This window comes from Amblyomma mixtum, chromosome 2 (genome assembly GCF_055824585.1).
Source record: "Amblyomma mixtum isolate Tamu chromosome 2, ASM5582458v1, whole genome shotgun sequence".
In the NCBI taxonomy this organism is placed as follows: Eukaryota; Metazoa; Arthropoda; class Arachnida; order Ixodida; family Ixodidae; genus Amblyomma; species Amblyomma mixtum.
In genome coordinates this window covers 261,438,607-261,453,287 of record NC_143013.1, presented here as the reverse complement: position 1 = coordinate 261,453,287, position 14,681 = coordinate 261,438,607, and the positions used below count along the sequence as shown (strand labels likewise).

Sequence of the window (14,681 nt, the reverse complement as noted above, 5' to 3'; positions counted from 1 at the left end):
TAGGGTCTCACTGGGTATGTGAAATGGCACCCAGTGAATCTTCACCTTGATCTCCTTTCGACAGGGATCAATAATGGCACAGTAACCGCCTTTCACACTCAGGCCCCCGGCCGCAAGTACAGTGTCCTTCGCCTCCTGGGTGCGGAACCTCACGAGCCAGAGGTGGCTCATCTGGTAAGCGCCAATGCCGCTGACATCCCTAAGGACGCCGACATCTTCTAATGGTTGACGAAAGTCCTCTATTCGATACGGACGCTTCGAGGTATCACCGTGCAAGAAAACACACAAACGCATACCTTCGTCAGCCGGCAGTGACGGTAGCAGAAAGCGATAACCAGGAGGTGGTCCAGACACCGATTCATCCCGACCAACAAAGGCCGTTGCGACACCTCGCCCGGAGCGAGCCACATCGCACAGCACGCACATCGCCCTCACATCGCACAGCACGCAGGCCTACATCGAAACACGGCCACGGCGGCCGGGTTTCAACTTAGATCCATGAGTTTAGCAGCCGAGCACCACCATTGACCTACCACGCGGGTCACCTTTTTCGTTCATTCTTGCAAAACATGTTAACAGGCCTGCTGTCAACCATTTACTAACTCTGGCGAGCCGCTGAAGGAGACGGCAGACGTCGGCCACTATCGCCGGCCTCAAAATGTTCTCTACTTAGTTGCTTCTTAAAAAGCCCACTAAGGAGAAGGAGGATAAACTATTTACGCCGACAAATGTATCTGACGGTGTGGGGTTACAGCTCCATCAAGTGGCCATGAGCCCGTGGCGTTTGGCGACTTCTAGGGCTCTTGTCACAACCCGGATCTGTGTGTCCGAGTCGGAACTGAGCAATGCGTCCTCCCACTGGTCTGGATTCAAGAGCTGCAAACCTCGAGGACGGGAGTCCCGAGGGCAAGCCCAGAGTATGTCGGATAGAGTGGCATGTTGGCCACAGTTAAAAACCCACTAAAGAACATAAAGGCAAAATATCTTGAACGCGACAGTACGTGGCTGAGCTTATAACAACGTTTAATACAACAACACGCTATTTAAATCCGTCGAGATGAAATATATGAGCCTTTAGGTGGCGAAGATGAAGGTTGTTGCTACTACGGCCACCTTGACTGGTTCTGGTCAAGGCCCGCTTTGCCTGGACAGCCACGAATTGGGCGATTCGGCGAACCTGAGAAGGTGAAAGACAGAGGAAAGGGAGTTTGTTTGAAGCGGAAAGTAAACCATTTGCTTAGTGTATTTTTGCATGCGAAAGCAGCGCTGAGAATGAGCGGAAAGACATGACGAGAGGTTTTGAGATTCATCCGACTGCCTGGCATTCTCAACGCGTCACTCGAGGCAAACTTATTAGCATCCACCCAAGAGCAGCTATACGGCTGCAAAGGAAAGCAAGAGATTTACAGAAGATTTGCAGTTGAAGAAAAAATTCGCCCTGGTTGGGGGTCGAACCCGGGATCGCCACCTATTCGCGGCAGTCGCTCTGCAAATTTCTAACTACAGAGGTTCTGCCTAAGCTGTTAAGGTTTCCTTCGTAGCCGTATGGATGCGCTTGGGTGAATACTATTCACCAATGGAATTGTATGAAAATTGAAAATGCCTTGTGCGGATACCGCAAAGGGTTCAAAATAGAGGGTGTTTTCTGAGCTGCACCAAATTTGCATATAAAGATGGCTCACGTTACAACAATCTTTTCGGTCGCTGTTAGCTTGCAAGGCATGGTATCAAGCCACTCAATAAACGAGTGCTTGTGCACTAAGGTGGTTAATTCACAAAATTATTTTGATTAACTTTTTAAACATTGAGTTTACAGTGTATGTTGCAATAGGGAAATTTAAGGGAAGCCTAGCCATGCTCCAGCTGCACTGTGTAATCAAAGGACAAAATATTGCATATCATTTATTTATTCTTCCTCCTCATCCGAAACTGGTGGGCAAAATAGTTACGCAGTATTGCGCCATGGCAAGCGCTATGACTGCATTCCTCCCCTCTGTTCTCTTTTCTGGTGGAGGAAAGAATCGGTTCAGGAGAGGATGTTACGTCAAATTTCCACGTCACCGGCACTCTTTCGCCGACCAGTTTCGGATTGAAGTGGGTTGCAGAGGGGAAATAATTTCGCCTGTAGAACCCACAATTTTTTTATTCCTTTCTTTAAACGCTCCAGCTGGTGCATGCGCAGGTTTCCCTTGAACTTCACTATTGCGGATTGCATTTTAAAGTCAATATTTAAAAAAATTAAATAAAATAGTTTGATTAAAGCCGACTCATGGTGGAAGTGCCCATTATTAAATGGCTAACTGAAATAAAAAAGTGGTAATGTGATCAGTCTTGCATGAAAATTTGGTGCGCATAAAAAAAAAGAGAGAGTGTATGAGCTTCAGCCATCTGTGTAATATTTTCTCTGTAGTAACCGAAGACGATCAAAAAACAGTCTGCGCAAACCTATGTGTACTTCGTGACTGAAGGAGATGGGGGTTAAGCGACAAGCGACTTTAATGCAACACAGACTTGAGTACTGTAGCCAGTAGTTGTTACCTACCGGCTTGCCCTACACCGCTTCTAGGAGATCCAACGCCCGTCCCAGAGCCGTCCTCCCGATGTTGACGACGTAGACCTGGAACGCTTTCTGGACTGCTTGCTGCTCATGGAGCTGCAGGACCTGGGAACCCAGGCGTTGTGACTTGCGTACGAAGCGCCTGTCCCCCCCGTAGTCCGTTGTGCCCGTGTTGAGGATGCCGTGGGAGTTGCTGGCGGCGCTGAAGCTGGATGGCGAGATCTAGGGCAGTAACACAAAAATATTTTGTTGTGCGATTGGCTTTCTTTACATATATTTATTGAAAAATACAACTAAAAAATATATCATAGACAAATTCGCAGAGCCGCCAGAAAGTGCTCGTGCGTCATCCGAGAAGATCAGGGAATATTGCCTAAAGAAACTCTAAATTATGTGTGAAGCCATTTCTAACTTACAATGTACAGAGAGGGACCAAGAAGGAAGGAAAGACAAAGGCTAGACATCTCCGCTGCCTTGGTCCTTTATATATGCGCCATTCACTTTAGGAATGGCAACTCACCTTCTCGAGTACCCTCCTTGTCTTATCAAGCCTGTTTAACGCCCCCAAGTATAATGAGCTACTAACATAATCTATACTTCGTCTCAACTAGCCCGTATTGCGTCTCCAAGTGTAATTACTACTTACCGACTATATGTTTACATAGTTGTATATTTGAACTGTATTACTGAATTATTGAAAGAGAAAGACCCTTTCGATACATGGCGGTTCAGTGTGGGGACACTGCGATTCCTTTGATTTTTGACTAAACATGCACAGAAAAGGCTCGGAAATACATTCGCTAATTTATCGCGTGACAGCCAGAAACATTATGCTGACGAAAGCCTTCTAATAAATTTTCTGAACCATAAGGACTACCACAACTGTCTGTTTCCCTTACAATGGATGATAGACAGAAGGGGCTTCACCGCACTTGGACATAATTATTTCTCACAAGCAGCCTGTATGCGGAGGTTAACTTTAGCGATGGAACAGCTTAAATACATAGCCCCATTAAAGCTGTTTGCCAGACGAAAATCCTGCGCCGAAGCTAAGTTATAGACGTGTGCGAATAATAATTTCTCATGCGCAATAATAAATTGGGCACGTATATAACCAAAACGGTTATTCCATAGATGAGCAATCTGTGGTCATTCTTGACGGCGTTTCTCCGACGTTTGTGGAAGAAGTGGAACGTTTCAAAGGCGACATGAGTTGTAGATATTGTACGGTAGGGAATTGTCGAGGAGAGCAGCGATCACAGATATGGGGCGCACAAGTTTGCGAAGTTACAGGCGCTATGCATGCCTGGGCTGCAGCGTCCGTGTGGAATGATTTTCTCGTTGGAGGTTTCTCGCGATATTTGCCAGTGCATTTAAAACATTCGAAATATCACCATCCAGGGAGAGAGGTGACAAAGATGGCTGTGTCGCCCACTTTACAAAAATGGCAGCAAGCAATCATTGTCGAGGTAGAATAGCTCATACTACAGAGCGAGCACTGCTTCTCCCATGTTGTCCCCATGGCCCCCTAAAAGTTCGTAGAAAAGTTGCTCCTCTGAACGCGATAGCGTAAAGTAGCTCATGTGGCCAAAATTCGGAGGTTTTCATCAGCGTCGTTCACCATGAGCAAAAAAACCATTGAAAATACCCATAGAAGCAGTGGACCACCTAGGTTGCGTAACCTTGTGGCGTTATCCCAACCTGCCCAATGAATTGTAACTGCGTACCGTGGCAGGCGGCTCTTAATAGGTTGGGTGAGCCACACCGGCAGCACTTGCAGTTATCTTTTTTATTACACTTGATCTTAATGCCACGTCATGTGTCTCCATTCCGCTCACTGCGCAGACCTTTGCAAACGCTGGAAGCGTGACGTCACCGCGAACAAGGAACGCCGCATTCTGTTTTTTGCAACATATATGGTGCAGAAGTGGAAAGAAAGATAGACTTCTTAAAAATAGGTTTTGAGGAAAGTAAATGCAGTTACTGTCTCTTCTCTAGGTGGACACCCAAACCGCGCCGTAAGGGAAGGGAAAAGCAGGGAGTGAAAGAAGAAAGTTTCAGTTCAGTTTATGGCGGTTTGACCTTCCAAACATACTCAGGCTATGAGGGACGCCGTAGAGAAGGGCTCTGGAAATTTCGACCACCTGGGGATCTTTAATATTCTTCTAAATTGGTTTTCGAGGAAAGGAAATGGAGCAGTATCTGTCTCACATATACCGGTGGACACCTGAGCCGCGCCGTAAGGGAAGGAAGAAAGGAATGCTGTAGTGGTAATCTCATGAATTTCGATCAACTTGGGACCTTTAACGTGCACTGACATCGCACAGCACAAGCACGCCTTTTGCGTTCTGCCTCTATCGAAACGCGACCACCGCGGTCGGGTTCGAACCCAGGTATTTCGGCTCGACAGCTGAGCACTCTATCTACTCAGCCACCGCGGCGAGTTAACGTGTTGCTTCAAAGCACAAATTGATCAACAATTGATCAACAATGGCGGAAAGGCACCACTTTGCAGTAGCCACTGCTTCGACAAGAAGACTTGTCTTTCTGGTCAGACGAAGTCTGATAGAAACGCTGGCTAGAAGGCTGAGGCTTCCTGTCGCCTCTTAATATTTTTCGCCTGTAACGTCCCTTACTCGAAGTGCATGAAAAATGCCCGCAGACTAGCAGCTTTTCCCACTCGGGATGGCATAGACTACATATGAATTGATCTATACCTTTCTGTCCCCTTGCGCTCCTTCCTTCTCCTAGGAAGAAGGCGCCGACTCGGTGACTGCCGCACCCAACAAGGCCCCTTCCAGGGCGGTGTGCTGCTCAGGCCGCCGCATGTCTCGCAGCTTCGGCCTCTCGCATAGGTTCAGACGCTGGATGCCCGGGCACAGAGCCGGTCTTATGTAATACGCTCCACCCCCGAGGGCCTCCAGGCTCCAGGAACTCGTCAGGGTGCTGTTGGGGTAGTTTCGCGTCCCATCGTCAGCCGCGGTGATGCGGCTGTAGTCAATCGCGTCGCTGTTGCGTCCCAACATTGTTGTCTGTCCTCCGAGGAGACTTGAGGGCAAACTGAAAACTCACTCGGAAGCCTCAGCAGCTCTTGCCTTCTCGAAATCCGTTCGCTGTCAGTCCCGTCAACGTGATGGCTATGGTTATAGCTACTAATCGGCCACGCGATACGTTCGGAAGGTCTCGTGCGCTCGCGCGCTCGCGCAACCAACTTCTCTCTTTTCTTCGAGGATATTGCTGGATTCTTGTGATATTTGATGATGATGGTGATCTCAGGCTTAATGTGATATTTAAACAGAGACAGGGTCTGGTGGTGGTGGTGAAAACTTTTAATTACTGAAATAGAGTTCGGGAGCCACAGAGTGGCCCCCCTACATGGTCGGCGTCCCTAGTCCGGGACACCGCATGACAATGCCCCGTCTCTCGCCCTTTTCACGAGAGCCCTTTGGTACTCAAGCGAGGAGCAGTTAAGGAGGGCAGTCTCCCATGCCTCTCTGGAAGGGATAGGGGAAAGGGGGAGGTGGGGATTTTGAGTACATGCCCACACCATGTGGAAGATATCACAGGTCTCCCCACAGTGCGGGCATCGCCCATCCGTGTCAGGATCGTAATGCTTTAAATTGCAGGACAGAGTAGAGTGCCTGTCTGCAGGCGCCTTAAAGTTCGCTCCTCCGTCTTACTCAGCCCCTTTGCAGGGACCGGGAAAAGGCGGTGGATGTCGCTATAATGCGTTATAATTTCCCTGAATCGCAGCAGCGGCTGGTTAGTCTCCGAGCCAGAAGAGCTGGGATGAGGAGCCCGGTGAGTAAGCGCTCGGGCAGCCGCGTCAGCGGCCTCATTACCTCGTAAGCCCTGGTGGCCAGGAGCCCAAATGATTCTTTTGGTTGTTGGATCAGTGGCAGTCCGTCTTAGAATACAAGCAGCTAAGGGGGAGATCTCCGCTGCCAAGTAATGATCACATGCTTTTCGGGAGTCCGTAATGATGATTCTCGAATTGGCGTGGGCGGCAGCAAGCGCTATCGCTACTTCCTCGGCTCGCATTGAATTCGGGGCTCGAAAAGAGAGTCCATCAACGTGCATTTCCTGGTGAACGACAGCGGCCGTGTAAAATCCCGTAGGCGATGGGCCTGCTACGTCTACATAACCTGCTACATAGCCTGCTACGTCTACTAACGAAGTTCCCAGCTTGGAGGCGTCGCCATGCGATTGCCTCCCTATTGTTTAGACGTTTATCCGGTGGTGGCACCAGTCTCCTCTGTAACCTATAATTTTCAACAATTTCCGTATAATTTTGCAAACGCTCGTCCACGTTCTGGCAGTCGGGCGGCTCCACAGCTACCCGGAATTAGAGAGCTCGGGCTAACTCGTGAGCCGCGTCGTTGCCAGGAATGGACGCGTGTGCGGGAGTCCTAATTAGGATAAGTTTTCTGTTTAGTTGTCTACTTGCCAGAATCCTCGTCGCTTCCGGCGAGATCCTACCCTTTTCAAAATTATAGATGGCCGTTTTGCTATCGCTAATATAAAATTGGCTTCCGTTCCAACGCAAGCGAGCCCAATCATAACTTCTTCAGCTGTTTCCGCGTTGCGGCTTTAATGGTGGCTGCCGATACGGGGGCACCGTGGCCGTCGACCACTGAGGCTATCGCCGAATGCTCTGCGTCGTGTGACGTCGCCCGCCCCTTACGCATGCGCAGCTTGGGCTTTCCGGAGCTCCGCGAAATGGCTTAGTGACTAGCGTGGTGTGGGTTTCGCATCGAAAAAAATTGGCTGTGGCTTAGCTGTCAGGAGATAACTGTCAGAAGATAACTAGCAGGATGTATTAGTATATCTTGGTTAAGCATGTTATTAAGGCGAAAGCCTTTAATGCCTCATACATTCGTTAGCAGACGCGTCGGCAGCCGTGTCGACAGACGCGTCGGCAGTAATGTCGACAGGCGCGTCGGCAGCCGTGTCGACAGACGCGTCGGCAGATTCGTCCGCCTTTCGGCGTCGCTGCTTAAAGGCTCAAGGTTCCAGCATGAATAAAGGCGCATTGCATGGGCTTCATAAATAAAATAAAATGAGTAAAGTCAAGAAGAGGAAAATAAAAATAAGAAAATAAACAAAAATAAAAACAAAATAAAGATGTGGAAATAAAAATAAAAAACAATAAAATTAAGAAAAGGAGCAATAAATAAATAAAAACAAAATATGACAAATAAAAAGTAAATACAAATAAACAGTGGCCAGGAAACGCTTTCGCCTTGCAGCACTTTAGAGAGCCAAAGTGCCCCCTGAATTTTTTTCTTGGCCTCTCCCCTGTTAAAGCTTGAAATTTCCGCACGTGTAACTATGACTAAAAGACGAGGCAAAGTGCAGTATCAATTGTGAAGCGTTTATTTGTTTCTCGTAGTTTCTCTTCTCCTCGTTCGTGAAGCTATGCGCTGTTGGCGTCGCTGAAGCCATAGGCCGTCGGCGTTCGTTGTATTAATTCGCGTTGGCGTTGACAACGTTTTACACTCCGATCATTTTAAGAAAAGGAATTCAGCATAACAGCTCCCTGGGACAGTGGACGCCTGAATCGCGCTTATAGGTACGTGGGGTAAGAGAGGGATGTGGGCTGCAGGCATTGACAACGTTGTGCGAGAAACGCGGCGCTGAAGCCATAGGCCGTCGGCGTTCGTTGTATTCATTGGCGTTGGCGTTGACAACGTTTTACACTCCGATCATTTTAAGAAAAGGAATTCAGCATAACAGCTCCCTGGGACAGTGGACGCCTGAATCGCGCTTATAGGTACGTGGGGTAAGAGAGGGATGTGGGCTGCAGGCATTGACAACGTTGTGCGAGAAACGCGGCGCTGAAGCCATAGGCCGTCGGCGTTCGTTGTATTCATTGGCGTTGGCGTTGACAACGTTTTACACTCCGATCATTTTAAGAAAAGGAATTCAGCATAACAGCTCCCTGGGACAGTGGACGCCTGAATCGCGCTTATAGGTACGTGGGGTAAGAGAGGGATGTGGGCTGCAGGCATTGACAACGTTGTGCGAGAAACGCGGCGCTGAAGCCATAGGCCGTCGGCGTTCGTTGTATTCATTGGCGTTGGCGTTGACAACGTTTTACACTCCGATCATTTTAAGAAAAGGAATTCAGCATAACAGCTCCCTGGGACAGTGGACGCCTGAATCGCGCTTATAGGTACGTGGGGTAAGAGAGGGATGTGGGCTGCAGGCATTGACAACGTTGTGCGAGAAACGCGGCGCTGAAGCCATAGGCCGTCGGCGTTCGTTGTATTCATTCGCGTTGGCGTTGACAACGTTTTACACTCCGATCATTTTAAGAAAAGGAATTCAGCATAACAGCTCCCTGGGACAGTGGACGCCTGAATCGCGCTTATAGGTACGTGGGGTAAGAGAGGGATGTGGGCTGCAGGCATTGACAACGTTGTGCGAGAAACGCGGCGCTGAAGCCATAGGCCGTCGGCGTTCGTTGTATTCATTGGCGTTGGCGTTGACAACGTTTTACACTCCGATCATTTTAAGAAAAGGAATTCAGCATAACAGCTCCCTGGGACAGTGGACGCCTGAATCGCGCTTATAGGTACGTGGGGTAAGAGAGGGATGTGGGCTGCAGGCATTGACAACGTTGTGCGAGAAACGCGGCGCTGAAGCCATAGGCCGTCGGCGTTCGTTGTATTCATTGGCGTTGGCGTTGACAACGTTTTACACTCCGATCATTTTAAGAAAAGGAATTCAGCATAACAGCTCCCTGGGACAGTGGACGCCTGAATCGCGCTTATAGGTACGTGGGGTAAGAGAGGGATGTGGGCTGCAGGCATTGACAACGTTGTGCGAGAAACGCGGCGCTGAAGCCATAGGCCGTCGGCGTTCGTTGTATTCATTGGCGTTGGCGTTGACAACGTTTTACACTCCGATCATTTTAAGAAAAGGAATTCAGCATAACAGCTCCCTGGGACAGTGGACGCCTGAATCGCGCTTATAGGTACGTGGGGTAAGAGAGGGATGTGGGCTGCAGGCATTGACAACGTTGTGCGAGAAACGCGGCGCTGAAGCCATAGGCCGTCGGCGTTCGTTGTATTCATTCGCGTTGGCGTTGACGTTTTACACTCCGATCATTTTAAGAAAAGGGATTGAGCATAACGGCTCCCTGGGACAGTGGACGCCTGAATCGCGCTTATAGGTACGTGGGGTAAGAGAGGGATGTGGGCTGCAGGCATTGACAACGTTGTGCGAGAAACGCGGCGCTGAAGCCATAGGCCGTCGGCGTTCGTTGTATTCATTGGCGTTGGCGTTGACAACGTTTTACACTCCGATCATTTTAAGAAAAGGAATTCAGCATAACAGCTCCCTGGGACAGTGGACGCCTGAATCGCGCTTATAGGTACGTGGGGTAAGAGAGGGATGTGGGCTGCAGGCATTGACAACGTTGTGCGAGAAACGCGGCGCTGAAGCCATAGGCCGTCGGCGTTCGTTGTATTCATTGGCGTTGGCGTTGACAACGTTTTACACTCCGATCATTTTAAGAAAAGGAATTCAGCATAACAGCTCCCTGGGACAGTGGACGCCTGAATCGCGCTTATAGGTACGTGGGGTAAGAGAGGGATGTGGGCTGCAGGCATTGACAACGTTGTGCGAGAAACGCGGCGCTGAAGCCATAGGCCGTCGGCGTTCGTTGTATTCATTCGCGTTGGCGTTGACGTTTTACACTCCGATCATTTTAAGAAAAGGGATTGAGCATAACGGCTCCCTGGGACAGTGGACGCCTGAATCGCGCTTATAGGTACGTGGGGTAAGAGAGGGATGTGGGCTGCAGGCATTGACAACGTTGTGCCAGAAACGCGGCGCTGAAGCCATAGGCCGTCGGCGTTCATTTTGTTCCTTGGCGTTGGCGTTGACGTTTTACACTCTGATCATTCTGAGGAAAGAAAGTGCGCATAACTAGCTCTCCGAGTCAGCGGACGCCTGAATCGCGCTTATAGGAACATGGGGTGGTGAGATTTGTGGGCTGCATGCTTTAGTGTCGACAACGGTGAGCGAACTCTCGCTATCAACCTTTAACTGCCACCTGCCAGGGTGGCAGGGTGGGTGGAGACTTTGATGTATGTATAAAGAGGAATTTCTTACTTTTTATCCGAGAGAACAACCCTTTCCTCTCGCTTGTAATGGTCCCCACGGCTGTGACAATGTCGCGAAATACTTGCACATACCTCATCTTTGAGAACTAGGCATTGGTGCAACAGTTCGAGCATATATCCATTTCTCCGACCACAAAGCTTTCTTCATGACTATCAAGAATTGGGAATGGAGCGTTTCTAGAAGGAATGCGTATGAAAAATAACAAGTCTAATTCTACATACATCTTTTGCTCGGATTCTTTGCTTCAGTCATCGAAAAGCTGGGAACGCTGATGAGCTGCGCTGGGGTTTAGCATTAGGAAGGAATGTAATATTCTTTTTTTTAAACGCATGTTAACAGGCCCGCTGTGAATCTTACACTAACTAGCCGCTGAAAGAGACAGCGGACGTCGGAAGCTATCGGAGGTACCAAAATTTTCTATACTTACCTGTTTTCAAAAGTGCACGAAAGAACATAACAAAGGCAAGTATTGAACATGGCAATACGTGGACTGGGCACAAAACATCGTTTAATACATTAACACGCTATTAAAATCCGTCGGGGTGACATATATAAGCGCATCGGGGGTAAAGATGAGTGTTGTTAGTAGGACCACCTTGACTGGTCCTGGTCAAACTCTGCTTTGTCAGGAGAGCCATGTGGGAGCCACGAAGTGCCCAATTTGGCGTCTCTGAGAAGGTGAAAGGCAGAGCAAAGGTATTTTTTGGGAACGGAAAAGAAACTGTTTTCTTAATGCCTTCCTGGATGCCAAAGCACGGCTGAGCATGGTAGGCAAACGTGACTCACGGTTTCGAAATAACTGCAACTACCTGGCATTTTCAACGCATCGCTCAAGGAAAGCTCATTAGCATCCTCTGAAGCGCACCTACACGGCTGCTAAGCAAACCTTTAAGTGTTTCATAGAAATTTTGCAGTTTGAAGAAAAGTTCGTCCTGTTCCTTGGCTCGAACCGGAGACCACGTCATTTGCGCGAGAGGTACGCTGCAAAATTATCTGTCCAAATACGAACTTCTGTCGAAGCTGCTTAGGTTTTTTTGGTATAGCTATATGGGTTCGCTTGGGTTAATGGTAATCAATAAATGTTCCCTATAGAAAAACTACGTAAATGTTAAAAAAAATTACGTAAAAATCGAAGGTTCTCTTAAGACACATTGGCTGACAACATTATCGCTATTTAGGTGAAGTTCTGTAAGAATACAGACAACAAATTTTCGAATGTGTGTGTTTTTTTCTGAGTGATGCGCAACTTTTCTCATATGTAGCAAAATATTTCTTTTAAATTGCTTCCATTGATCGCATCGGAATGTTAACGCTGCCCTAGAAAACCCTTTGGAAATGCTCCTGACAATAGCAGAAACGTATGAAGACAGCCCTCGGGTAATCTGCAGATATATTGATAGTTATATTGAAATTTTTCATTATATAAGAAAATTGGCTTCATAAACGGTATCGCGCTGAAAATTGCTTCTGTGCAGAGTTGCTGGGTGAGAATGAAAGAGGGACATGATGGAAGCTGCATCCCACTAGCTAAGGTTTCGAGAACAGGACGCGCCTGTGCCTCAGCTCAGACAAAGAGAAGTCATGTCGAGACGTTGGTCAGCTGAATGAGGCCTCCCTCCGAGCCCTTGTTCACTTACTGTCTAGCAGATGTCACTCAAAGCGCAAGAAAAATGCAGACGACGACAGGAGTCTTTCCTAATAACAGTAAGTAGACTATTACGTGTTTCCTACCTTTTCGTCCTGCGCCCGCTCCTACCCCTCTTGCTGGGAAGACGCCGCTACGATGACGACAACACACCCCAGGACGCATGCTAGGCTGGCGTGCTGTTCAGGCCATCGCAACCCGAGCAGCTGCGTCCTCGCTCGAAGATTCAGGCGCTGGAAGCCGACGGGGCGTTCAGCCGAGCGCAGGAGCCGTGCGCCAAACCCGATGGCCGCTGAGTTGCAAGAGTTCGTCATGGTGCTACTGCGGTATCTCCTCAGCGTGTGTGCAGCCATGGTGACGTGGCTGAAGCGGACCTCGTTGGGCAGCGCTCTGTGCCTTGTACCAACAACTCAGGGTGAAGTGGGAAACGCCTCGGAAGTCTTGCAGCCCTTGTCTCCGCCAGACGCGTTCGCTGATAAATTCCGTCAGCGCTCCTGCTGCTATGATGATGATGACGTCTTCAGGCTTAAAGGCACTAATCCAGAGCGTGAGATGTTGTTGTTGTTGTTGTTGTTGTTGTCCTCTAGATAATGGCGCGTACCCACTGCGGGGGATTGGCCAAGGCACAGGCGGCAACTGATAGGTGCACAAAATGTTAAACTAGAAAATAATGATGGGGAAAAATAAACTAATAATGATAATGTTCGGAACATCTCGTGCACATGCGCAGTGAAATTCTTCGTTTTCCTCTATTAGCGCGCTTTATCGGATTGCAGAATATTTATTGCATCGAGAGCAGATGCCGGAGGCACGTGCTAGATGGCCGCTAGCCCATGGCTGGCGGCGACCTCGTGAGCCCGCTCGATTGCCCGTACTTGAATCTTGGGCTGGCCAGCACGGCCTCTCACCGCTCGGGAGAAGAGGCTGTAGCAACTCCGCTGTAGGTAGATCATTTGCATAGTTACACATAATGTGTTCGTATGTGGCCCATTCACCACATTTATGGAAGTTTGGGTCGTTCTGGCCAAGGTACATGAGGGTGAGCCCTGCTTGATTCAGAAGGGAGCGTGTTTGCAGTTCTCGCCAGGTAACTTCCTGCGCTTTTGTTAACGATTTGTGGGGAGGCGGATATGCGCGCCTCTCCAGCGCGCTTGAAAGTTGGTGAAAGCGGGCAGCGGTAAAGTGCTAAATTAGTTTTTGATGAAAGGAAATGGCGCAGTATCTGTTTCAGTGGTCGTCCAGAGGCGGAGAGAGTGAGCCGGTAGTGTTGAGCGGCTGGGTGAGCTTTAATGATACCGCGAGCTGTGTTGTAAAAGCCGAGTGCGAGGAGAGATTGCGTGGACATTAGAACTCTCATCCAAAGCTCGCTCTTTGGCGCGCAGTAGACCATGTGCGCGAATGAATAGTTTGTTGCATTTTCACCATTTCGGTCGATTTAAATGATGGTTGATTGGTTTATGGGGTTTAACGACCCAAAGCAACTCAGGCTATGGAGAGACGCCGTATTGGAGGGCTCCGGAAATATCGACCACCTGTGGTTCTTTGTTGTGCACTGACATCGCACAGAACACGGGCCCCTAGAATTTCCCCTCCATCTAAATTCGACCGCCGCGGCCAGGATTAATTGAAATGAGATCATGGCATTTGAGATTCAAAAATTAGATGCAGCAAAACTGCCCCAACGACGTCGCGCTGTTTTATCGAAGCGTTTTGCAATGTGATCGCTTTGACTGCTGTATAAAAATTCGCCTGCGTGGGCGAGCTGTAAAGGGGATATTGCGTTTTCTCGAACGGTGCGTTTTGTCCAATTTCATTTGAAGTATAACGCTACCAAGAGGAATGGGAACGACATAAGCGCTGGATGCGGACAATTAGCTTTTACTGTTATTAGAGAAACCGATGCGGTGTACGCCTTACATTGACCTCTGCAGATTTAATGCTACCATATGTTGCGCTCTCGAAGATCCGTTTGCAAGTTCGATCAGTTATGCGTTTCAATGCGCAGTTGATGCTCGTCTAAATTTGATTTGTACCCCAGCAAAGCTGCACGATTGCTTCGAAGTGACTATGCCATGGGTAAGTCACAGACTAACATGTAAATTATCTGACTGACGGTAATGAATATTAGTGCGTAGACTGGCCAATACAGTGCCCTTGTTGTGGAATATTTCACGGTTGTGGTCAATATGAATTGTGATGTAGGATAAGCGCCCACCCCTCGGGTCTACGGCCACCCCACCAAAGGACGAGGGAGATTAACCCGATCAATATGCAGGCGTTGGTCAGATCAGACAGTTGACCCAAGCGTAGCGCGGCGGCAGATATGCCCTATACAGAGTTCTCCGT

General features: G+C 48.8%; 1 long non-coding RNA gene across 1 annotated transcript; it reads right to left on the bottom strand.

Annotated features, from left to right (window-relative positions):
• Positions 1–1,006: 1,006 nt before the first annotated feature.
• Positions 1,007–2,837, bottom strand: LOC149363761 (uncharacterized). Its single transcript, XR_016288585.1, has 2 exons — positions 2,543–2,837; positions 1,007–1,177 (listed from the first exon to the last, which is right to left on the bottom strand). It is a non-coding gene; the product is annotated as an uncharacterized LOC149363761 (long non-coding RNA).
• Between the last annotated feature and the right edge of the window lie 11,844 nt (positions 2,838–14,681).